Source organism: Hyaena hyaena, unplaced genomic scaffold, assembly GCF_003009895.1.
Source record: "Hyaena hyaena isolate Hyena2069 unplaced genomic scaffold, ASM300989v1 scaffold_240, whole genome shotgun sequence".
Lineage (NCBI taxonomy): Eukaryota > Metazoa > Chordata > Mammalia > Carnivora > Hyaenidae > Hyaena > Hyaena hyaena.
The window spans coordinates 1,312,112-1,335,961 of record NW_024080873.1 but is presented as its reverse complement, the minus strand read 5'-3'; the positions used below and the strand labels follow the sequence as shown (position 1 = coordinate 1,335,961).

General features: G+C 42.6%; 1 protein-coding gene across 2 annotated transcripts in view; it reads right to left on the bottom strand.

The window, feature by feature from the left end:
* Positions 1-23,850, bottom strand: part of SLC24A2 (solute carrier family 24 member 2) — a 251,499-nt gene that overhangs the window by 220,841 nt on the left and 6,808 nt on the right. The window lies entirely within an intron of this gene.

Below are 23,850 nucleotides of genomic sequence, written 5' to 3'. Positions count from 1 at the left end.
ACCTTCCCAGGTGATTCTAATGCGCAGCCAGCTTTGAGACTCACTGATGGACTCCCTTCATCAGAAGAAAATGCAGACCAATGTTGGGGAGAGGGTGGAGGAATCAGAGAATTTCTAAGGGCAAAAGGGTCCCAGACACTGGCAGCTGAGAGTTCCACAGCCCTGCCACCATGCCCCTAAGTCTCCCCTCGAGCATTAGATTCACACAGATGAGTGAAATGCCAGGCCCACCTGACACATTGGTCCCCTCCTTCCCCAGCACCACAGATGGGATCACACAGCTCTTTCCTTAGGCACACGCATGTCCTGAGATCAGCAAGCAGGAATGCAGGGCAGAGACCACCCCCTGCCAACCCGAAGGTGCACTTTACCAGGCCACGAGGGAAGGTTGTGACTGAATCAGACATTTCTGAGCACATGCATGAGGAGTCCAGCTAATCTTCTCCAAAGACAGGACTGGTCCCCTTCCTCTCTGTGCACCAGCTGCTCCTCTGCAAAGAAATCATTCCTTGGCCAAAATTAGAACATGCAATGCAGTAACCACTTTCTCTGCAGTCAGAAAGCTGTCAAAAGGCAGAATCTGACCTTAAAAATGTTCATTTGATGCGTGCCTGTCAGGTATTTGGTTATGTGACATCAAGGCTGGCTGCCTGCCAGGGAAGGAAAAAGAAAGAACAAAACCTAGAGACGCTCAGTGAACAAAGAAAGAGGACTTGATCCAGGGTGAGGATGCGAAGGCGGGCGATTTTTCTTGGTGGATAGAAAATACCTAGGCGAGGTGCCTGACTTCAGAAGTATTAGGAGGAATCAAACGCGGGACAAAGACAGGGTTCATAAAGTGAAGGAGAGATCAGACTGATCCCAAAACTGAGGGAGTTTATAGCTGCATTCCAGTCAGCAAAGACAAGGATTTCCTGTGGCTGAAAAAAGAACATCTTGTCTCTTCAAGAGTTAAATATGATCATCATGGGGAATGATGATGCCTTTTACCACACACTGTGCAGTCATGCGGCCTTGGGCATCTGGACCCCAGCTCAGCCCCTTATAAATTGTCACTTTGAGCAAACTCCTCAAATTCACAGAGCCTCAGTTTCTACATATGTTTAATAGTCTTAATAAAGGTCTACCTCATGTGGTTGTGGGGAGGAAGAAATGAAGACTCTACATTGACAATAATAACTAACTTTTATACAGTGTGTGTGTGTGTGTGTGTGTGTCTGTGTCTGTGCCTGTGTGATCTATTCACTTAATCCTCACAACAGCCCTAGGAAATTGGTACTATTATCATGCCCATTTCACAGAAGAGGAAACTGAAGAACAGAGAAGTTAAGTGACTTCCCCAAGGTCATCCAGATAGTATGTGGCCAAGCCAGATTTTGTACCAAGGCAATCTGGCCCCAGAGTCTCAGCTCCTCACTGCTACACTATACTCAAAAATCTCTATATATACTAGCAAACAAAATAAGGACAGATGTCAGATGCATGACAAATGGAAATTCCAGGGTCCCTAAGTGACAGCTTCCATAAAGGGGGGTCTTCTGATTCCTTAGGAGCCAGGAATGGGATTTAGTTCTAGACTCGCTTTTTTAAAAACATTTTTTAACGTTTCATTTATTTCTGAGAGAGAGAAACAGCATGAGGAGGGGAGGGTCAGAGAGAGAGGGAGACACAGAATCCGAAACAGGCTCCAGGCTCTGAGCTGTCAGCACAGAGCCTGATGTGGGACTCAAACCCACGAACTGCGAGATCATGACCTGAGCCGAAGTCGGCCGCCCAACTGATTGAGCCACCCAGGGGTCCCTCTAGACTTGCTTTTTTTTTTTTTTTTACAAATAGTTTATTGTCAAATTAGTTTCTACATAACACTCAGTGCTCATCCCCAAAGTGCCCTCCTCCATGCCCATCCCCCCCTCCCCCCCACATCCATCAGTCCTCAGTTTTTGTCAGCATTCAAGAGTCTCTCATGGCTTGCCTCTCTCCCTTTCCCCCACCATTTCCGCCCTTCTTCTCCCGCTTGTTCCTCCGTCAAGTTCCTCCTAATCCTCCTATACGTGCAAACATATGATATTTGTCCTTCTCTGCCTGACTTATTTCGCTCAGCATAACACCCTCAAGGTCCATCCATGTTGCTACACATGGCCAGATTTCATTGTTTCTCATTGCCATGTAGTATTCCATGGTATAGATAAACCACATCTTCTTGATCCATTCGTCCGTTGATGGACACTTAGGCTCTTTCCATGTTTTAGCTATTGTGGAGAGTGCTGCTATGAACATTGGGGTACATGTGCTCCTATGCCTCAGCATTTCTGTATCCCTTGGGTAAATTCCTAGCAGTGCTATTGCTGGGTCATAAGGGAGTTCTATTGTTAGTTTCCTGAGGAACCTCCACACTGTTTTCCAGAGGGGCTGTACCTAGACTTGCTTTTTATCACATCTTTTCCTTTCCTTTGCACACTCTGACTAGAGTATGGGGACACATAAGGCCCCTTTTGATGTCCTCTGTCCACCAGCTCCCCTGACTCAGCGGAATGAGAGGACAGGAACACACCGCTGAGTCATTTCTCCTCTAACCACATTTTTCAGCTCAACTGGTGCACCCCGCCAAAGTCCCAGCATTTTCAAAACCCTGAATTTTATCTATGTTGACAATCAATAAAGCTTTTAAGAACAGAGATGGCTCTTATTCTGGAGATTTCTAAGTGCTGATGAGCAGCACTACACATGTGGGAAAAAAATTAATGACCCCAAACTATTAACATCTCCAAATAGTTTGTCCACTTCCTGTGCAACTGGGTGCTTACCAGACACAAAACCAATCTATATTTTTAAACTGCCATCTTCCTATGATGTCATGTTCACCTCTAACTTCTAAGGAATGAATTAAATTACATTCCTATGAACGGTAATCCCTGAAACTCCAAGTTTCAAAGATGTTTTAGGACGTCTCTGTTTTAGTGTGTTCTCATTTTTCCCACCACGCACAGTATGTGGGTACTCAGTCGCCTATTTCGAATAAGATATTCCTTTAAAACGACTGTCCTACCAAAGGTATGCACTAGGAGAAAATCAAGCTGGGGGCTGGTATTTGACTATGGAGTAGATGGTGACAGTGCATTAGTCTCCCCAGACTTCTGTCACTGCAAGGGCAGGAGATGCTCCCCACAAGCCTCTTCTGAGTCTAACAATCACCGTCCATCACAATCTTCCACCTACATCAACCACCAGGCTTCTTCGAGAGAACCAAGCTGTCTTTCTAGCAGCAAAGGTGTGTAAATTCTTAAATCATATATTTGAACACGCATGCAAGAGAGATACACTTCAAAAAAACTACGGGAAAAACTATAGCCCCCTGTCCCCAACCTTCTACAAAATCAACAATTTAAACTACATCATGAGGTGAGAAAGCTCACTACCTCACCTTCACTGAGGTAAGCCACTGCATCGATTCCTCAGAGATTCTGAGAAAGGAGTCACAACCTTTGTACCAGAGTAAGAGAAACGATCCACCTGTCCCCGCAGGCCCTACCTCACTCACTGCCTTCCCAGGACCAAGGTCCACCCCTCCTTCAAGATCTGGTTCTCTGTGAAGCAGTCTCTAGAAACACTCCTTTCCCAACGAGGCAGCATCAGGCAATAGACAGGACTGGGAACATAGAGCTCAGAGTGTAACCAGGTCTGCGAGAGCTGTGCCCACCTGCAACTAATTCTATGACCTAGGCACATCAACCTCTGAGCCCGGGGCTCCTCCTCAGTGACACAGGTTCTGGTGCTCAGCATTTGTCCCACCTTCCTTCTGGGGTGCCCTCCTGAACTGGAGGTGGCAAATCTGGCAATGACAATTCCCAGCCTCCCTCGCAGCTGTGGTATAGAGTGTCATGTAGGCCAACTGGAGACCCTCAAACCAGATTCAGGAGGGGATATTATGAGGTACATGCTCTGCTTCTGTCACCCCTGCTCTTTCTCCTGGAAATCACAGAGGGGATTTTTCTTATTGACCTGTGGTGTTTAGTGATGAAGATCATAGTGCTGAGAGGCAGCGCACCGGTGGCTTGTTCCAGAAACAGTCCCAGGGGCAGCTTCCTGATTCCTCACCTTTGTGACTGAGGCGGAAGCAGCAGCAATCTGGGCAGGCCAGGCCAACCTCTTGGTGCCGGCGCCACTCCTGGAGACCCAGCCCTCCCAGTGGCGTTGCAAGCATCCAGTTCCTACGTTAAAGCCATCACTCTCTTTAAAACAACAGAGTGGTTTCCAATTTCTGCAACTGAGCCCAGACTGACATAACTCTCCGTCCTGCAGAGTGAGTGTGAGGACTAGTGGAGCAAAGGAAGGCAGCACAGCGGTGGCGAACATGAACCTTAGGCTCAGGTTGGTCTTTAGCCCCGGTCCTGCCTCTTACCCACTTTGTAAATTACAGGCAAGTTTCTTAATCTCCAGTTTCTACACGAACGGGTTATAATTAATTACATGAGTCATACATGTAGAATGCTGGCGACAGTACTTGGTCCCTAGAAGGAGTTCAATAAACGTTAGTTTCTTTTTGTCCCAAGTTCCCATGGGACGCTCCGTACAATTTTATTACAGAACTTATCATAAGGTATTGATTAGCCCTCTGTGAATACAAACCCAGAGGACCGTCTGTAATATGAGTAAAGAGTACAGGAGAATCCCAAATTCCAATCAAGGAGTAACCTTAAAGAAGGAGAACTGAAAAGTAATTGTAACTGATTACCTGGAAATGTAACTGTCTATATTGTACTGTTATGTACTGTGTTACGAACAGGTGGTTGGTGTGGAAGCCCAGCAAAGAGCAGGGAGTATCACAATGTGACAGAGTTGGCCAAGCCTGTCCAAGGGCTCTTAAGGGTAGAGGACATTTTGGCTGAGCAAGTGTTAGGTCATCCCTACTGTGGTGAGAGTCTGTCAAGCCTTTTAGCAAAGCAACACTTCTTAAATCCATCATGAAGCCATAATCTGGCTTCACATTGTGTTATCTACACAGAGCCAATGTGCTGGTCAGATCAGTCAACTTGACAGTTTAATTCCTCATTGCAAATTAATAGACTGTCACCGTGATTATTATAATTTTGTTTTCCATGTACTTGCCTACTGGGGGATAATAAGGCACTGATTTTCTGATTTGAGCTTTCCATTTGGATTTAGAGATGTAGCTCTCATTGTATTTTAATGGGCTCTAATTGGATTTGTATTAATAGACGGCAGTCATAATGAGCTTGGGCAATACAAGTCCACCTCTGAGAGACAATCCCTTTGCAATGCACCATCACAATCAAGTTTAGGAGTCCACTGGGCTGAGAGCCAGGCTCCTGACCGTGGCAAATTCACCAAGGTAAATGCCACCTGCTTCCAGAGCCCTGTGTAACCAGCTATTATCTTCAAACTTGAGCATCCAAACTGTATGCAATGATCTGCTTTCTTATCTGAGTTCCTGGTGAACAATGACCGTGCATTAGTCAGATTTTACTTTCAAATGTCCAACTGGTATGAGCACCAGACACATACATAGTTGATATGTAATAAATATTTAATGCACAAATCCATAAACAAATGAATGTGTCCTGTAGAAGAGTGTTTTTTTTTTTTTTAACTATAGAAACCAAGGGAAAAAGAAAAGGAGAATCATGGGCTTAAATATTCTATGGTGGTTCTTTGAAAATACACAAAGCTTAGCTATTGATATTCCAACATTTTTGGATAGCTTTTTATATAATCTTGCTAGCATGGGTGTACTGCATCTCTCTTGCTGTCTAACAAATTACCACAAATTCTGAAGCTTAAAACAGCATCCATTTATTGCCTCACTGTTTCTGTAGGTCAGAAGTCTGGGTACAGCAAGACTCTGCTTTGGCAATAATGTTATTATGTGACAATTTATTCACCTTTGGGAGGCACTGAAGATTATACTAGCATTCCAGAAGCATTCCAGATTACTCTGAAACTAGAAAACCAGATTTTTTCTGGTTCTATTTCAGACTAGGTTCTTTGAAAGAAGTCTTCATTTTTTATTTTTTTATGTTTACTTATTTATTTTGAGAGTGACAGAGAGAGAGAGATAGAACACAAGCGAGCAAGGGGCAGAAAGAAGGACAGACAGAATCCCAAGCAGGCTCTGCACCATCGCAGAGCCTGATGCAGGGCTTATACCCATGAACTGGGAGATCATGACCTTAGCTGAGATCAAGAGTCGGATGCTTAGCCGACTGAGCCACCCGCATGTCCCAAAAGAAGTCATGACTTAAGTCTAGTCACTTTACTCAGAAATATACCATGTTTCTGTAGTCCTTCCAGTCCTTCTAGCTAGGGTTAGAGAAGATTTTGTGGGGAGAAGCCTACAGCACTAGAAATGTATAAAATTAGAGGTTGAAATCTACGCCCCAGGCTTCTACTGCAGCCTCTTAACAATAGAAAGCCTTACCTTGAAATTCAGGAGTCAGTATATTCAATTTGCCAGCTCACAATGGAAACACATGACTGGCCAAAAGACAGTACAAATTCCTTGAAGGCAAGCCTCCGTCTTTGTTTAGCTCTGTACCCAAAGTGCGGAGCCAGGAGCCCGTGCTCCATTTAGCACACTTCATGTCTGATACATTTGAGTGTTCTAGATGAAGCTAAACGCAGCAGCAAAGTACACTGCTGCATTTTTAAAAATGACCAATCCCTGGAATTCTTCACGGATTCAAAAATTTGGTGATGAAGAAGAATGGAAAAAATTCTATTTCTTTTGTTTCTTTTCCTTCTCCTCTTCCTTCTTCTTGCTTTAAGGAATACTCAAAAATTGAAAAGGTTATTTTTTCCTTTGTTAGCAAACATGTAAAACAGAAATATCCCCCTTGGTAGTTCAAAAATGGCATGAATAGAAGGAGAGGCTCAGGATTTAAATTAAGAAAACATCCAAAATACCCCATAAAGCCAGTGGGATTTCCTAGCCTTTTAAAATCACATGGAACCTGGTAAAGATCTTAACAAAGATCTACGTATACCAACATGGAAAGTTAAGAAATTCTACTACTGAGTCTCTTTGGTATAAACTCAATGGCAAACAGGAAGAGCTGGTTTAAAGAGCATGAAAGAAAATAGCCTATGACCCGCCGGGAGATACAAAGTCCAACCTTTTGCCTGAACTAAGTTGGTGAAGAAGACAGATACAGGAAGGGCCTATGAGCTCCCATCATCATTTGCTTGTCCACGTAAATACCACCTCAGCCCTCCTCTGGAAAAGAGAGGAAAGGAACAACCATAAATAACCTGTAGGCAGGGTCAGAAAATCGGATTGTACTTTGCAATTAGGACCGTTTCAAATGAAATTCTGACCTTCCCCTGTTTGTTTCCATTAGGTCTTTAATTTAAAAACAAACCAACCTGGACACCTTGGTAGTGCTGTTGGTTAAGCGTCGACTCTTGATTTTGGCTGTTGAGTTTGAGCCCCATGTTGCACTCTGTGTTGACGGTGCAGACCCTGCTTGGGATTCTCTCTCCTTCTCTCAGCCCCTCACCCGTGTGTTTTTTTTCTCTCTCTCTCAAAATAAATAAATGAACTTAAAAAACACAACCAAACAACCTAAGACTTAGAATATAACATTTGGAAAATACATGCTACTTGCTGAAAAAAAGGAACAAGAGAGCATGGTTTCCTTCTGTGACCAGAAGAAATTTCCACAGGAGTAATGCACACCTTAAAGGTCATTCAATGGGGTTGGTTTGTGCACGTGAGAAGCCCCAAGGGGAGGGGAGACCCATGTGAGATTTGGTTTGTTTTTAATAAGAAAGATGATCCCCCTCAAAAGCATGATGATACAGGGGCTCCCAGGTGGCTCAGTCAGCTAAGCGTCTGACTTTGGCTCAGGTCATGATCTCAAGGTTTGTGAGTTCAAGCTCCACATCAGGCTCTGTGCCAACAGCTCAGAGCCTGGAGCCTGCTTCAGATTCTGTGTCTCCCTCTCTCCCTGCCCCTCCCCCACTTGCACTGTGTGTGTGTGTGTGTGTGTGTGTGTGTGTGCGCGTGCGCGCGCGTGTGTGTGTGTTTTAAAAAGCATGGTGATCCAATACCTCAAGAAGGTTGTTTTACTCCCTACTAATCACTAGTGTCTGTCAATAATTCCTGCTAACCAGACAAGCTGGAGCCAAAATATATTCTCCTCTTCTACCAAGGTGAAAACCATCTGTTTTCCTTGACCCTATAGTTCATCCCACCCTGCAATGCACCGTTCCTCAGAGGCTTCTGAGACAGTCTGCACAAAATGCTTGCATTGCTCTTTGGTGGGAAGACCGCTCAGCCATCGGCATGCAGCCTATTGATTTTTGTGAAGATGCACATCTTGCCAAGCAAAGGGAAATAAAGAACAATTAGCTTACTCTGAGATCCTACTGTTTACAAAGAAGATCAAACAAAAGAACCACAGGCACCTATGCCTAGATTACAAAGTGTAGCGCTTCTACTTAGGTTCTGATTCTTCTCATGCCTCTCACATGGTAGCAATTCAGCAGAACTTAAGTACCAGAGGGCTTCATTCTGAAATCCCACAACCATAGCTGGGTTCCCAATGTAGGTGTCCACCTCACCAACAGATGGTGTCCAGCATTTTACCCATTATGCTCTCTGATCTTCATAACCATTTCATAATGAGATTGGACCAGATAAGATCAGGGAGCAGATTTTCATTCTGCCAGCTTTTCGCCTGCAAAGTGACTTTCTGGATTAAAAGCCTTTGAAATTAGCCCACAAAAACAGAGTTTTAAGCAATATTCTTCAGCCAGTTCTGAAGAATAAAACGTTTGGAGGAAAAAGGCAGCGACGTAGCCATATGGACACTCTCGCTTGAATGATGAAAAATTGAGCATATAGAAACAGATCACTTAAAATAATGGGTAACTCTGGTTTAGGAAAAAATACTCTGGTATCCAGCAAGCCTGTCATTCAGAATAGAAGGAGAGATCAAGGTTTTCCCAAATAAACAAAAATTGAAAGAATTCATCACCACTAAACCAGCCCTACAAGAAATCCTAATGGGGACTCTGTAAGGGAAATGTTGCAAGGAACACAAGATCCCAGAGACACCACCACAAGCATGAATCCTACAGAGAACACAACTCTAAACCCATATTTTTCAATAATAACATTGGATGTAAATGGACTAAATGTTCCAAATGTTCCAATCAAAAGACATAGGGTAGCAGAATGGATAAAAAAACAAAATCCATCTATTTGCTGTCTACAAGAGACTCATTTTAGACCTGAGGACACCTTCAGATGGAAAGCAAGGAGATGGAGAAATATCTATCATGCTACTGTAAGTCAAAAGAAAGCCAGAGTAGCCATACTTATATCGAGCTCACCCCTTACTAAGAGTTGCCCACTCAAGCCAGCTGTCTGTGTGGTTCAGGATCCCTATCCCCTTCCCCAGTTACTCAAGGGTGCACTGCTCCCGCAATTCTCCCCCCTTTACTTCATTGAATCTTTCCACTTTCCTGCGTCACTCCCATTACTACACACATGTGCTAGGATTTTTCCCACGTGAAAAAATCTCTTGACCCTACCTTTCTCCCAGCTCATTCCCCACCTCTTTGTTTCCCCTTACACTCATCTCTAATTCCATCCTCCCATTTCCCAAAGGTGCATTACCAGGCTTTGAGCCCCTCCCCCTCCACCACAGTGGTGGCCACCAGACCTCCTCACTGCTAAATATGATACCCCATTCTCTGTCCTCATTCTACTTGGTCACCACTTGACATAACCACCCTTTTTGAGATCCTTCCTTCATGTAGCTTTCTCTTTCTCCAGGTGTCCTTCTTTCTTCCGTGACTGCCCCTTGTCCTGTTCTTCGTCTGGTTCCTCATTTTCCTTCCATCACCATGCTATACACCGCAGGACTCAGGCCTTTGACCTCTTCACTTCTTCATCTACCCTCACTCCCGGGCGATTTTATTTAGTCCCATGGCATTACATACTACCTAGAGTCTCAGGATTTCTTAACTTGTATTTTCTAGTCTGAATTCCAGATGCACCTCTAATCGCCTACTTTGACATCCCCATTTATATGTTAAACTTAACGATTTAGATCTCCAACTTAAACCTCAGATTGAACTCCTATCTTCCACCTGAAATGTGCTCCTCCTGAAGTCTTCCCAATCTCAGTTAATGGCAATTCCACTCTTCCCTTTAATCAGGCCTAAAATCTTGGCATCACCGTACATTTCTCTCTTTCTATCACACCCTGTACCTAACCTATCAGCAAACGCTATGGGCTCTACCTTCAAGATAAATCAAGAATTTGGTCACTTCTCACTGCCTCTGCCTTTACCACCCTGGCCAGGCCACCATATCACCCAACCAACCAGATCATGGCACCAATTACACAAACATGTAGCTCACTCAGCTCTCACTCTCTGGCCTGTCTCAACCGTTCCACTATGCCTAGTACAAAGTACACTAAACATGATTCAGACTCTCTCAATGTATTTGTCTGTATTATCAACCTTATTACATGACTTTCATGCCCAGTAGTGCCATAAAAAGGTGAAGTACTTTGTTTTGAACGTATGGTTACCCCAGACAGATATGTTTTTATGTGGTCTTATAGTTCTTCAGAGTCTTGTTGCCATTGGCTGTCTTGCTGATGTGATCTGTATCTGCGGATATGTACGACCTTGTATGTGTGCACCTCCCTGAGGTGTATGGCTGAGGGGTGAGCAGAGCCTGTGTTCCATGCCAAGACATGAGTCCTGGTGGGCACGGCATTCACCCATCTTGAGGAGATGGCATCTTTCTCTTTGCATGAAGACGCCTTCAGCTTATCATGTCCCGCACCTACAGAGCTGTCTATACTTGGGGGAGGGAGCAGGGTTGTGCCTTTTCTAATTGGTCTACTCAGAGCAGTGAGCCTTTTAAAATCTACTTCAATAGGCCGGTAGCAGGGCTGACTGTGTATACAGAAGGAGGAGGAGTCTCCCTTGACACAGAGCTCAACCCGTTGGAAACCACATCAGTTGCTTCCAATTTCTTTATGGGATGGGGAGGCAGGCAACTTATTTGAATTTTGTATCTGAGAAAACACATAAACAGTCTTACAAAGAGTCTTAAGGAGTGATTGTAGGATTAAGCACCTGAATTTAGACCATTGATCTTTGGCCATCTATTTGGCTCTCAAAAGTCCTCTCAACTTTGGATCTTGGTTCTGCTCTGACCACCTGGACATACGACTTTCAGAAAAATGGAAGTTTATGCGATTACAATCATACACAAATACAGAGGGCCAGAGTGGCTTATGAATCTCTCAGGATGACTGCAGGAACATTTTTCTCAGGACATTCACATTAGAGTGATCCTCTCTGTAAAGACTATGTGTCTCCTACATGAAAATGTGCTTGAAATCATTCTGGTCCCATGCCCCATTCCCATTTAGTGCTTGTCATTGTCTCTTCATGTCTGTAGTGTCGTTCATGTGCAGGCTCAGAGAGTGATACATTCCTATAACCTTGTGGGTTTTTTTGTTTTTTTTTTTAATGTTTTATTTATTTTATTTCTAGGAGAGAGAGAGACAGCATGAGCAGGGGAGGGTCAGAGAGAGAGGGAGTGACAGACTCTGAAACAGGCTCCAGGCTCTGAGCTGGCAGTCAGCACNCAGACTCTGAAACAGGCTCCAGGCTCTGAGCTGGCAGTCAGCACAGAGCCCGACGCGGGGCTTGAACCCACGAACCGCGAGATCATGACCTGAGCGAAAGTCGGACGCTTCACCAACTAAGCCACCCGGGCGCCCCAACCTATAACCTTGTTAATTATCACACTGTCCCACAAGACAAGGGAAAAATCATCTGCTCCCATTTCTTGATGTAGAAAATGGGGGACAGATAAACACATATGTAACTCATGAAATGCTGGAGCATTTAATGACATAGTAGGAACACACAAAAATATTTAAAAGTCAGTACACAGAAACTAAATCTTAATGACAACCATTCAGCAAAATTCTTGAACAAGCATTTCCCCCCAGGACTTGTGAGGTTAATGTTAAGAAGAGCAAAGAGCAGCTCACAGCACACTACCACATACGTAATATATTTTTTAAATTTTTTAATGTTTATTTATTTTTGAGAAAGAGACGGCGTATGAGTGGGGGAGAGGCAGAGAGAGAAAGGGAGACACAGTATCCAAAGCAGGCTCTAGGCTCTGAGCTGTGAGCACAGAACCTGATGTGGGGCTCCAACTCACAAACTGTGAGATCATGACCTGAGCCAAAGTCAGACGCTTAACCCACTGAGGCACCCAGGCACTCCTGTAATATTACTTTTGTAAAGATGGTTTTTAAAAACCTCTTTAAACCTCTATAACCCAACTCTAGGACTTTAAGAATCTTCATAAGAAGCCCCATGCTGTGATTATTTTTAAAACAAGTTTTCAACTATACAAGATTCTTCCTGTGATCTACATTCACACAAAACTGAACTGAAATGGTTGTATGGTACTCTAAACCCTGTTTTACTACAAATAAATAATAAAAATCATGTACTGGGGCTGCTGAGAGCATTGCTCAGTAGTGGCATACAGCAGACACATCGGTCCAAGGTGACTATGTGCTGAACGTCACTGACATGACTACTCATTTGGGGCTTGTCTCCCAGAGCCACAATGAAGTGAGACAGAGTTGGATTAATTTTTAGCACAGTTTGTGATGATCCACCAGTGAAGCATGTGGTGCTATTTCCCAGGGCATTCAAGTCCTTCCTCTCAAAGCACAACATTATCTTGTCCTGTTCTTTTTATTTTCCTTAAGTGTGTATGACTTGCAGAGCATTAACATGCCCCAACATATGCTTCCTAAGCCTGTGCTCACATCTCACCTTCACTTTGACTTTCAAGGTCAGAGCTATTTGTAGCAATCCACTTAATTGGACTTAAAATAAAAGACAGCAGAAAATAACAGATTTGTTACGGCCCTTCAAAATGAGCATCAAACAAGCATCCTGGCACATCCGAACCTGTTTAAATAAATCAGCCTCTTGTTTGGGGCTACAAAGCTCCAGCCACCATGCCACCATTCGCTTTGTGGCTGGAGCAAGCAAGAAGCAAGAAAAGAGATGTTTCCCAAGTCCCCTGCAAACCACTGGAGCTCTGAAACAAATGTGCGTTTTTGTACAAAGTGTGACTGCATGGATAAGTTCTCTTTACTCTCAGAGCATGCTCATTAATCGGGTTTGTGCAATTACTGTTCAAGCCAGACAATGATGGAGTAGATCATTACTGTATTGTTATTATTTACTATATGCTTTCCCTACACTTAGCTTTGTTTAAGATGAAGGCAAATATTCCTAGAGTCTGGAGTAGGAAGGTTTAGATTGGGGGAGAAGGGGTAAGTGGGCAGGACCAGCCCACATACGTACATAAAGCTAAGTGCCAAGGTCCTGATGACAAAATGAGCCAGGTCCACATCTGAAAGTGAAGGCCTATGGCCTAACTGCTTTCCGACAGGGCTTCTGGGTGAGATGTTGGGAAGGGGATCTGATGACAAGCTCTCTTAGATAACACAGAGAAGAGTCAGGACTCGGTACAGAGGGATGATGCGGCCAGCAGACAACAAATACACATGTTCAAGCAGATTCATGTTCCCTTGATCTCCATAATCAGGAAGTCTTGGACCCCACACAAGCCCTGAATCCTCCTCCAGTCCTCAGCTTTGAGGGGGTCAACTGTTTCTCAAGACCAGCTCCAGCGAAGAGGCAGCTTTAGGGTTGGACCCAAGGGTCCTAAATCACTCTACATATAAGCATGCCTAGAACAGCTTAGAGACCCAAGGGATCTCAGTCTAGGAGCTGCCCCACATATGGAACACATTCCTTCACAACCCCCACAACAGGGGAAAATATTTGCAAACCATATACATGGTAAGGGACCTGTATCCAGAATGTATAAAGAACTCCTACACTCAACAATAAAGCAAATAACCCTTGTATCCAGAATGGTAAGGGACTTGTATCCAGAATGTATATAGAACTCTTACACTCAATAATAAGGCAAATAACCCAATTTTAAAATGGGTAAAATATCTGAATAGACATTTCTTCAGAAAAATATACACAAATGGCCGATAAGCTCATGAAAAGATGTACAGCATCACCATCTTTCAAGGAAATGCAAATCAAAACCAAAATGAGATACGATTTCACATCCACTAGGATGGGTATAATCAAAAAGACATATAATAAACGTTAGCAAAAACAAATCAGAACATACATGGCTGGTAGGAATGCAAAATGGTGTAGCTGCTTTGGCAAACAGTTTAGCAGATCCTCAAAATGTTAAACATAGAGTTAACATGACCTGCAATTCCACTCACATGTATATATGGAGGAGAACTGAAAAAATATATCCACACAAAATGTGTAAGCAAATGCTCATAGCAACATTATTCATAATGGTACCCCAAATGGAAATACTATTGATGTCCATAAACTGATGAATGGATAAATAAAATGTAATATAGCTATACAGGGGAATATTTGGCCATAAAGAGGTTACAACATGGATGAACTTCAAAAACATTATGCTGAGTTAAAGAAGTCAGACACAAAAGGCCACATATCTTGTGATTCCATTCATATAAATTCCATTTATATCAAACGTCCAGAACAGACAAATCTATAGCAACAGAAAGTAGGTTGGTGGCTACTGGGGGCTGCAGGAAGAGAAAAAAGGGGAGGGTTTCTTTTTGGGGGTGATAAGATGTTCTAAAAGTAGATAGTGGTGATGGTTTTACAACTCTGTGAATATACTGAAAACCACTGAATTGTACACTTAGGGTAAATTCTATGGGAAATAAATGATATCTCAAGAAAAGCTTATTAAAGCCATGGCTGGAGTGATCTGAGTTTTAGAACCAGGGACCCTTACCTGCCCTGATACCCACACTTGCAACCTGAGAGGACTGGAGAATTTCTAGTGATTCTTATATTTTAAGGTTGTAATGTGTTGTCTGCCGCTTGACTTTAAAACATAAGTCATTACATGTTAGGAATTTTTTTTCAGGCCCAGACTTTTTATCATGAACACTCATTCCCACCATTAACGATATCACAAAGAGCATTAAGTTCCCTTCTCACTTGTACCTATGAGCCAGACAACACATACTGCAAATGGGATTGGTTAGTCCACAAGTCCTGGGCGGTGACTGAATCTAAGGCAGAAAACACAGATGCTGACAAACCAACGTAAGGTATAGCCATGATGGGACAGAGATCTGACCAGCTAAGATTAAATATTGATGATGCACATAAGAATAGAGCAAACTCATTTATAGGGTGATGACGGGAAGGGCTCAGGAGAATTTCACAGCTGAGTGAGGTTCTGTTTCATAAACAGGGAAACTGCCTGTCTCTTAATCCTCTGTAAGAACAGAGGGAAAGCAGGTTCAAGTCCGAACACTGAGGATTTGACTATTAGTTAGGGATTAGCTGGGGCAACTGCACCTTCACATGACTGCATGGGAGGCATGGCAAAGAGAGGCTAGGTAGCAAGGCACGGTCCTGGAATGACAGGAGAACATGAGGGGGTTAGAGACATAGGACTTAGGGACAGCAAGGTAGGAGCACAGGGAAGGGACTCAGAGGAAAAGAGACCAGGTGTGAACTGCGTCTTTGGGTAGGCAGCTGGGGCCATACTCGGCTAAGTACTTTTCCTGTGCAATCTCATGAAAAGCCACAGCCTCTCTATGAGGAAAATTCTATTTTTTTTTCTGAATTTATGGATAAGCAAATGTTAACTCAAGAGAGGTTAAGTAACTTGCCCAAGATCATACAGCCAGGAGGGTCATAGTCTATCTCTGGCTTAAATAATAATTCTATTGTGTTAAACCTTAATTATCATACTTCCTCTCAGAAATCCAAGTCACAAGTCACTGGAAAACACTAATACTCAGGGCCCACCACAGGTCTAAAATAATAGAAGTGGTTCAACATGCATTTTTTTTTTTTTACAAATAGTTTATTGTCAAATTAGTTTCCACGTAACACCCAGTTCTCATCCCCACAAGTGCCCTCCTCCATGCCCATCCCCCCCTCCCCCCCCCACATCCATCAGTCCTCAGTTTTTGTCAGCATTCAAGAGTCTCTCATGGTTTGCCTCTCTCCCTTTCCCCCACCATTTCCGCCCTTCTTCTCCCCCTTGTTCCTCCGTCAAGTTCCTCCTAATCCATCTATATGTGCAAACATATGATATTTGTCCTTCTCTGTCTGACCTATTTCGCTCAGCATAACACTCTCAAGGTCCATCCATTTTGCTACACATGGCCAGATTTCATTGTTTCTCATTGCCATGTAGTATTCCATGGTATAGATAAACCACATCTTCTTGATCCATTCGTCTGTTGATGGACACTTAGGCCCTTTCCATGTTTTAGCTATTCAACATGCATTTAATTGCTATCATGTGACATGGAAAAAGAAAACCCACTCAGCCTACTTGCGAGGTTAGGGCAACAGAGGACAGGTTGAAGTGGGAGGAATAGGGCTGCTAAAGGTGAAACCTGTATTTCTACCCGCAACCTACTTGCCCAGCTCAATGTCCATCAAACAGGAAAAGAGAAGGTTACAGTGTACCAGGCACTTGGCTGCTACTTCCCAGGAAGGTCCTACAGATGGGTAAGGAAGCCTTCATTACGCCTCCAAAGGAACTAATCCCCTTTAATTGGGTTCCTTAATTGGAAAAACATTTAAAAAAAAAAAAAAAAGGAAAAGCATTTTGAAGAAGGCAAGTTCAAGGCTTCATTATCTGACCACCTCTTCTATTGGCCAGTCCTTAATTACAGGCACATACAGGCACATACTTGTTTCTTTCCCATTAACAGAGAAGCACAGTTATGAGAGAAGGTGGGCACCTAGGAGATAAGCTAATTTCTTTATTGTCAAAAGGGTGATGCTTGGGGCAAAGTGCCAGGACCAGGGTTAGAAGACCACTGTGTGGGATGAAGAGGACATCATCTCTCCGGGCTTGGTACATGAGAATGCAGATACTGGGTGCATCCGTTAAAGCTGGAAGCATGGTACTACTTATGGCCTGGTGCCCAGACCTTTTCCAAACTCACCAGTTTTGACCAGCATGAGAACCATGTCTGTATCATTTGGTTTACAAATCCAGCCTTTGAAAAAAGGATACCAACCTAATTGAAATGCAGCTTTGGTCTTCCAGCCAAGGTTCTGCTTTCCTCTGATTTCATCTCCCTGTTTCCTCTGCATTTCTTTTCCACTTGATGACAAGCTCATTTGGGAAACAAGGATGAGCTGAGGCTCGGGGAACATATCATGCTTTGATCTGCACCTTCCTTACCCTGCAATCAGTCTATGTCAGACCCACAGAGCAAGACATAGCTTGGTATGTGCTCGCATCTTAGGACTCTGCAGAAATCTGCATTGGTCAGAGGGTCAGTTACCCAACTGGGCATGGACAGCGTGTGGGCTTGGGGAGGAAGCTGAGATAATGGAGCCAGCTCTAAATGGCTGCAACAGTCCCCATCATGAAAATCAACATGGACTGGGGCACCTGGGTGGCTCAGTCCCTTAAGCATCCAATTCTTGGTTTTGGCTCAGGTCATGATCTCACATTTCTGCACTGACAGTGCAGAGTCGGCTTGGGATTTTCTTTCCTTTGCTCTCTGCCCCTCTCCCACTTGCATGTGTACTCTCTCTCTCAAAATGAAAGAAAGACAGAAACAGAGAGAGAGAGAGAAAGAAAAAGTCAGCATAGATTTACATGCACATAATCATTCCTGTGGAACCATGACTCTGAAATGCTAAACAGTCAATTATTAAAAGGAAAAGTTGAGGATCACCACCAGCCAAAAGGGCACCTTAGTTGAATGGAGAAAAGGCACCTCCTCCTCTGGGCAGCCACAGTCCCACAGCAAAACACACAGCTTGTCCAGGAGAGTGAGATCTGAATGTCTGTCCCTATTCATCCCCTTGAGATCAGAAAGATGCCCTCGTGCAGTAAACTAGCACAGTTTTGCAGGGCAGCCCTGCTAAGAGGAAGAGGAGAAAAAAGACATCTCTCTCTTTTTTTTCTTTTAATGTTTTTTATTTATTTCTGAGAGAGAGGGAGACAGTGTGAGCAGGGGAGGGTCAGAGAGAGAGGGAGATACAGGATCTGAAACAGGCTCCAGGCTCTGAGCTGGCTGTCAGCACAGAGCCCAACATGGGGCCTGAACCCACGAACTGCGAGATCATGACCTGAGCCGAAGTCAGACACTCAACCAACCGAGCCACCCAGGTGCCCCGAAAAAAGACATTTCTTAACACGATACTATTTTTTAATCTCAGGTCCCAACTCATTGGTGGCTTATGAAATTATTTTAGAAGGTTGGTATTTTTGACAGCATAGAAAACTGAAGAATAAAAAGTGCATCACACTTAGATTTCTAGAAGTCAATATAAGCATGCACAGGGGCGCCTGGGTGGCTCAGTCGGTTAAGCATTTGACTTCAGTTCAGGTCATGATCTCATGGTTCATGAGTTTGGGCCCTTTGTCAGGCTCTGTGCTGATAGCTCAGAGACTAGAGCCTGCTGTGGAATCCGCATCTGTCTGTCTCTCTGCCCTCCCCCGCTTGTGCTCTCTCTCAAAAATAAACATTAAAAATTTTTTTAATAAAAAACGTATGTGTGCATGCATGCATTGCATAACAGTGGGTCAGAATGTAAAATATATTTCTTTGTGGGAGTCATAGTAAAAATACTTGAAAGTCACTGACTCAAGAGAGTCTAATATGAAATATGAATCTAATTTGGAGGTTTGCTTTGTCTTTATTCCCAACTGTCCAGTGAAAAGCACTAGAAGGACGACCAGGCATTTAGGAGTCAGCCCCAAGTTCAAATGCAGTTTAATACCACTAAATCAGGACCTCAGGCAATCACTTATGTTTTCTGACCCTCTGGTTCTTGATGTGCAGGTGGAGATGATCTGGATTTCAGAATGCTGATGTAATAAGGACCTGGCATTAAGCACATGCCCACTTTGCAGACCTCTCTCTTCTCTCGCCTGTGGATAGACCAGGATTCTAGGGATGCACATGTAGCTGCCAAGGTGGGTTTTCCCTGCCAGAAGCCACAAATGCTGAGCACGTCGAGAATCCCACAGTAAACTTTAAAGGACTTTCTCCCATGCAAGTTATTGTCCCGTCTGGAGGAACCACCTCTCACAAGATGCCCATGCAAAAGTTACTGCCTAGCCAAGCCAGTAAACCACTTGTGTGAAAACGCTGCAGGTAAGCCAATTTAGGAATACAGTTTGGTGATAAGGATAGTTAGAATCTGGTCTTCTGTTTTAGGTAAATGTAATGGGTTATTACTTTGACATGGTTATAGTACACCACATAGTCTATACTAGAGCTTCCAAGGACAGAAATGACAAGCTGAAAGCAACCTTCTAGGTCAACTAAGTCAAGTCTCCCACTTTCCAGATGAAAAAATGGAGGTCTTAAGATCCCGTAGATCACATGGCTAGGGGCGCGTTCCAGTTCTGGGAAGCTCATCTTCCAACTCCTGAGCTCCAAAGCCTCCTTCTTCAAAATAATTCTTTTTTTTTTTTTAAACAAAAAACACAAAAACCTCCTGGCTTTATTTAGGTGTGGATATTGTGGAGAAAAGCTAACGTTAGTGATTCTCAACATATACTTATAAGAGACCTTTGAGACATCATAGAAAACCTTAAAAATGACACAAAGTACCCCAGCAAACACAAGTTATTTTTAAAAAGTTAATTCCTTTACCCAAGGGATACAGAAATGCTGAGGCATAGGAGCACATGTACCCCAATGTTCATAGCAGCACTCTCCACAATAGCTAAAACATGGAAAGAGCCTAAGTGTCCATCAACGGACGAATGGATCAAGAAGATGTGGTTTATCTATACCATGGAATACTACATGGCAATGAGAAACAATGAAATCTGGCCATGTGTAGCAACATGGATGGACCTTGAGGGTGTTATGCTGAGTGAAATAAGTCAGGCAGAGAAGGACAAATATCATACATTTGCACATATAGGAGGATTAGGAGGAACTTGACGGAGGAACAAGGGGGAGAAGAAGGGCGGAAATGGTGGGGGAAAGGGAGAGAGGCAAACCATGAGAGACTCTTGAATGCTGACAAAAACTGAGGACTGATGGATGTGGGGGGGGAGGGGGGATGGGCATGGAGGAGGACACTTGTGGGGATGAGCACTGAGTGTTATGTGGAAACTAATTTGACAATAAACTATTTGAAAAAAAAATAAAAATAAAAAAAATAAAAATAAAATATAAAAAAGTTAATTCTTGGGGCTCCTGGGTAGCTCCATCAGTTAAGTGTCTGATTCTTGATTTGGGCTCAGGTTGTGATCTCATGGTTTGTGAGACAAAGCCCCACACTGCGCTGGCTCTGTGTTAACTGTACGGAACCTGCTCGGGATTCTCTATCTCTGCTTCTCTCCTGCTCACATGTGCATGTGCGTGCTCTCTCTCTCTCAAAGTAAATATTTTTAAAAAATTCTAGGGGCACGTGAGTGGCTCATTTAGATGAGCGTCTCAACTCAGCTCAGGTCATGATCTCGCAGTTTGTGACTTCAAGCCCTGCATTGGGCTCAGAGCCTGGAGCCTGCTTCTGACTCTGTGTCTCCCTCTCTCTCTCCTCCTCCCCTGCTCATGCTCACTCTTTCTCTCTCAAAAATGAATAAACATTAAAAAAATTTTTTTAATTAAAAAAAAATTCTAAAAACGTTTTTAAATTTTTTAAAAATAAAAAATTAATTCTCAATAACATATTTTTCAAGACTCAACTCCCCAATTAATTAAAAAAACACAGATTAAAAGCAATGTAATATTGTTTCACTGTGAAAACATAAAAACACTAAAAATATAATGCCCCAACACTACCAAGTATGTTGTAATGTAGACAAAACTTTAAAAAGCTCATAAACTTTGGGTTCTGACTTCAGCTCAGGTCATGATCTCATGGTCATGGGTTTGAACCATGCCTTGGGCTCTGTCCTGACAGCTCAGAGCCTGGAATCGGCTTCAAACTCTGTGTCAGCCACTCCTTCTGCCCCTCCCTCACTCGTGCTCTGTCTCTCTCTCTCTCAAAAAATAAACATTAGAAAAAAAATCTCATAAACTTTGATCCAGAATTTCTACTTCTCTGAAATCAGAAATATGTGTGTAATACTATTTGTGGTAGCATTTTTTACAGTAGTGATATATCTGCAATAATTTAGATTTGAAAACATCTTTCTATTTTACAATACTGAACAATGAATTACATCTAATGACATGAGGAAATGCTCATAAAAAGTCAAGTTAAATAAAAAAGTAAAATGTTATATACCCAATGTAAGTTTAAGGCTATGCATATCCAATATCATTCCAATTTATTTAAATACTTAGATATAGATCAATATGCGTGTGTATATATGTGTGCAGGTGAGAAAAGTCTGGAAGAATACATGCAAACATGTGCAGAGTTATTTTTGGATAGTGCAATGGAGAGATTATAGGCTATTTTAAATTTCTTTTTTATATTTTGATGTGTTTTTATAATCCTGTACAATGAATATATTACTTTCAGTATCTGGTAAAAAATATTATTTAAAAGGTAACTTTACTGTGGCCCCAAATAACTTTCTGTTGAAATTGTCTCTTAGATTTGACTCCAAATTTGCCATTAGTAGGATTTTTGTTGATGAGAAGCTTTATTATGATGGTTAGGCTGCATGAAACTCTGACAGTACTCAATTAAAATTTCTTTTTTTTTTAATGTTTTATTTATTTCTAGGAGAGAGAGAGAGAGACAGCGTGAGCAGGGGAGGGTCAGAGAGAGAGGGAGTCACAGACTGAAACAGGCTCCAGGCTCTGAGCTGGCAGTCAGCACAGAGCCCGACGCGGGGCTCAAACCCACGAACCATGAGATCATGACCTAAGCGAAAGTCGGACGCTTAACCAACTAAGCCACCCAGGTGCCCCTCAATTAAAATTTTGAATCAGTATTTGTCACATGCATTATCTTTTGACAAGCCCACAGTCTGAAACACATTTTTCTGGCAATACAATGGACTAAATATTCAGCAAAACCATTCTCAGTATATCATAACCCAAAAGGTTGCATATTATATATTTTAATATATTTTAAAATTATCTACCTATGCTAGTGAGGAATCAGGGATTTCTTAGAACCAAGAAAGTCAAGTTCAGAGGAGTCTGTATTGCTTTGCTCTTACAATACTTCCCATTCTCCAGCAGCTGAAGACTAGATTTTTAGAAGCTACAAACAAAGGCCTAGTAAGGAGGAAGTAATTCAGAGACCTCCCCTCCCAATAAGCCAGGAGTGCTGAAGGGGTGAAATTCTTAGTGGGTGAATAAAAGAAAAGGAAAAACAAAACAAAACAAAAAACCCTGAGTAGGAAGGGGAAAGAGTAGGATGTGCCTATTTTGGTCTTGGTTTTGAGTGATATTGAAAAAAAGAGAGAGAGAAAGAAGTCTCTCTTAGGAATTTCTACCACTGGCTCACTCACATGGGTTTGGAGTCTGAATTTACATTACCTGGGTAGACAGAAGTCAAACATTTAGGCTAGAATGGTTTCAGGTTGGTTGTGCTGTCAGGTGCTTGTTCCTCTCTAGAGGAACAGGCTTAAAACCGAGGTTTCAATGACTACTCAAGGGTAAAGTTCCAAGGAACAGGAGTTCAATCTTTTTTTAATGTTTATTTATTTTTGAGAGACAGAGAGTACAAGTGGAAGAAGGGCAGAGATAGAGGGAGAGAGGGAATCCCAAACGGGCTCTGCACTGATAGCAGTGAGCCCGATATGGGGCTCAAATTCACAAACCAGGAGATAATCACCTGAGCCAGTCAGAGGCTCAACCAACTGAGCCACCCAGGCGTCCCTCAAAGATTTCTTTTTTAAATCACTAAATATGTAAGAAAGCAACTCCACATGATCAAGAATCAATAAAACAGCAAAGCCAGACCTGCAAGGATATGGTCACTAGGGTATCAATTATGAAATATAAATGTATTTAACATTTCTAAAGAAATAAAAGAAGTCATTAAATGATTAAGTACTAGAAATAATGAAAGTCAACCTGACAGATATGAAAAAGCCGCAGAAAACTCAGAAATGAAAAATATAACTGATATTAGAAACTCAATGGATGAGAGGTACCTGGATGGCTTAGTCAGTTAAGTGTCTGACTCTTGATTTCCACTCAGGTCATGATCTCACAGTCATTAGATTGAGCCCTCTGTTGGGTTCTGTGCTAGGCATGGAGCCTACTTAGGATTCTCTTGCTCTCGCTCTCTCTGGCCTCTCTGGCTTGCATGCATGCATGCATGCATGTGCACACGCTCTATCTCTCTCCCTCAAAACAAAACAAAACAAAAAAAAACAAAAACAAAACTTAACAGATAAGCTTTAGAGCTGATTAGGCAAAATTGAAGAGAAAATTAGAAACTAGGAGATTGATGTAAAGAAATGAGCTGAATGAGGAAAATAGATAGAAAAAGACTAGTAGTTATAAGACATGGCCTACAGGTTGAGATGGTATATCTATTTAATCAGAATTCTAGACGACTACAGGAAGAATGAGGGAGGTAAAGTCAAAATTGGTGAAATGCACTAATCCCCAAATTCAGGAAGTCTAGTGAATAACAAATAGGGGATAAATAAGTGAGAAAACAAGACCTGACATAGCATAAAGAAAATGCTGAACATCAAAAACAAAGAGAAAACCTTAAACATGGTCAAAAAGAAAAGACACATTTCTTACAAAGAAGCAACATTTACACTGGCAGTGTTTGGGGTTTTTTTTTTTTTTTCCAACAGCA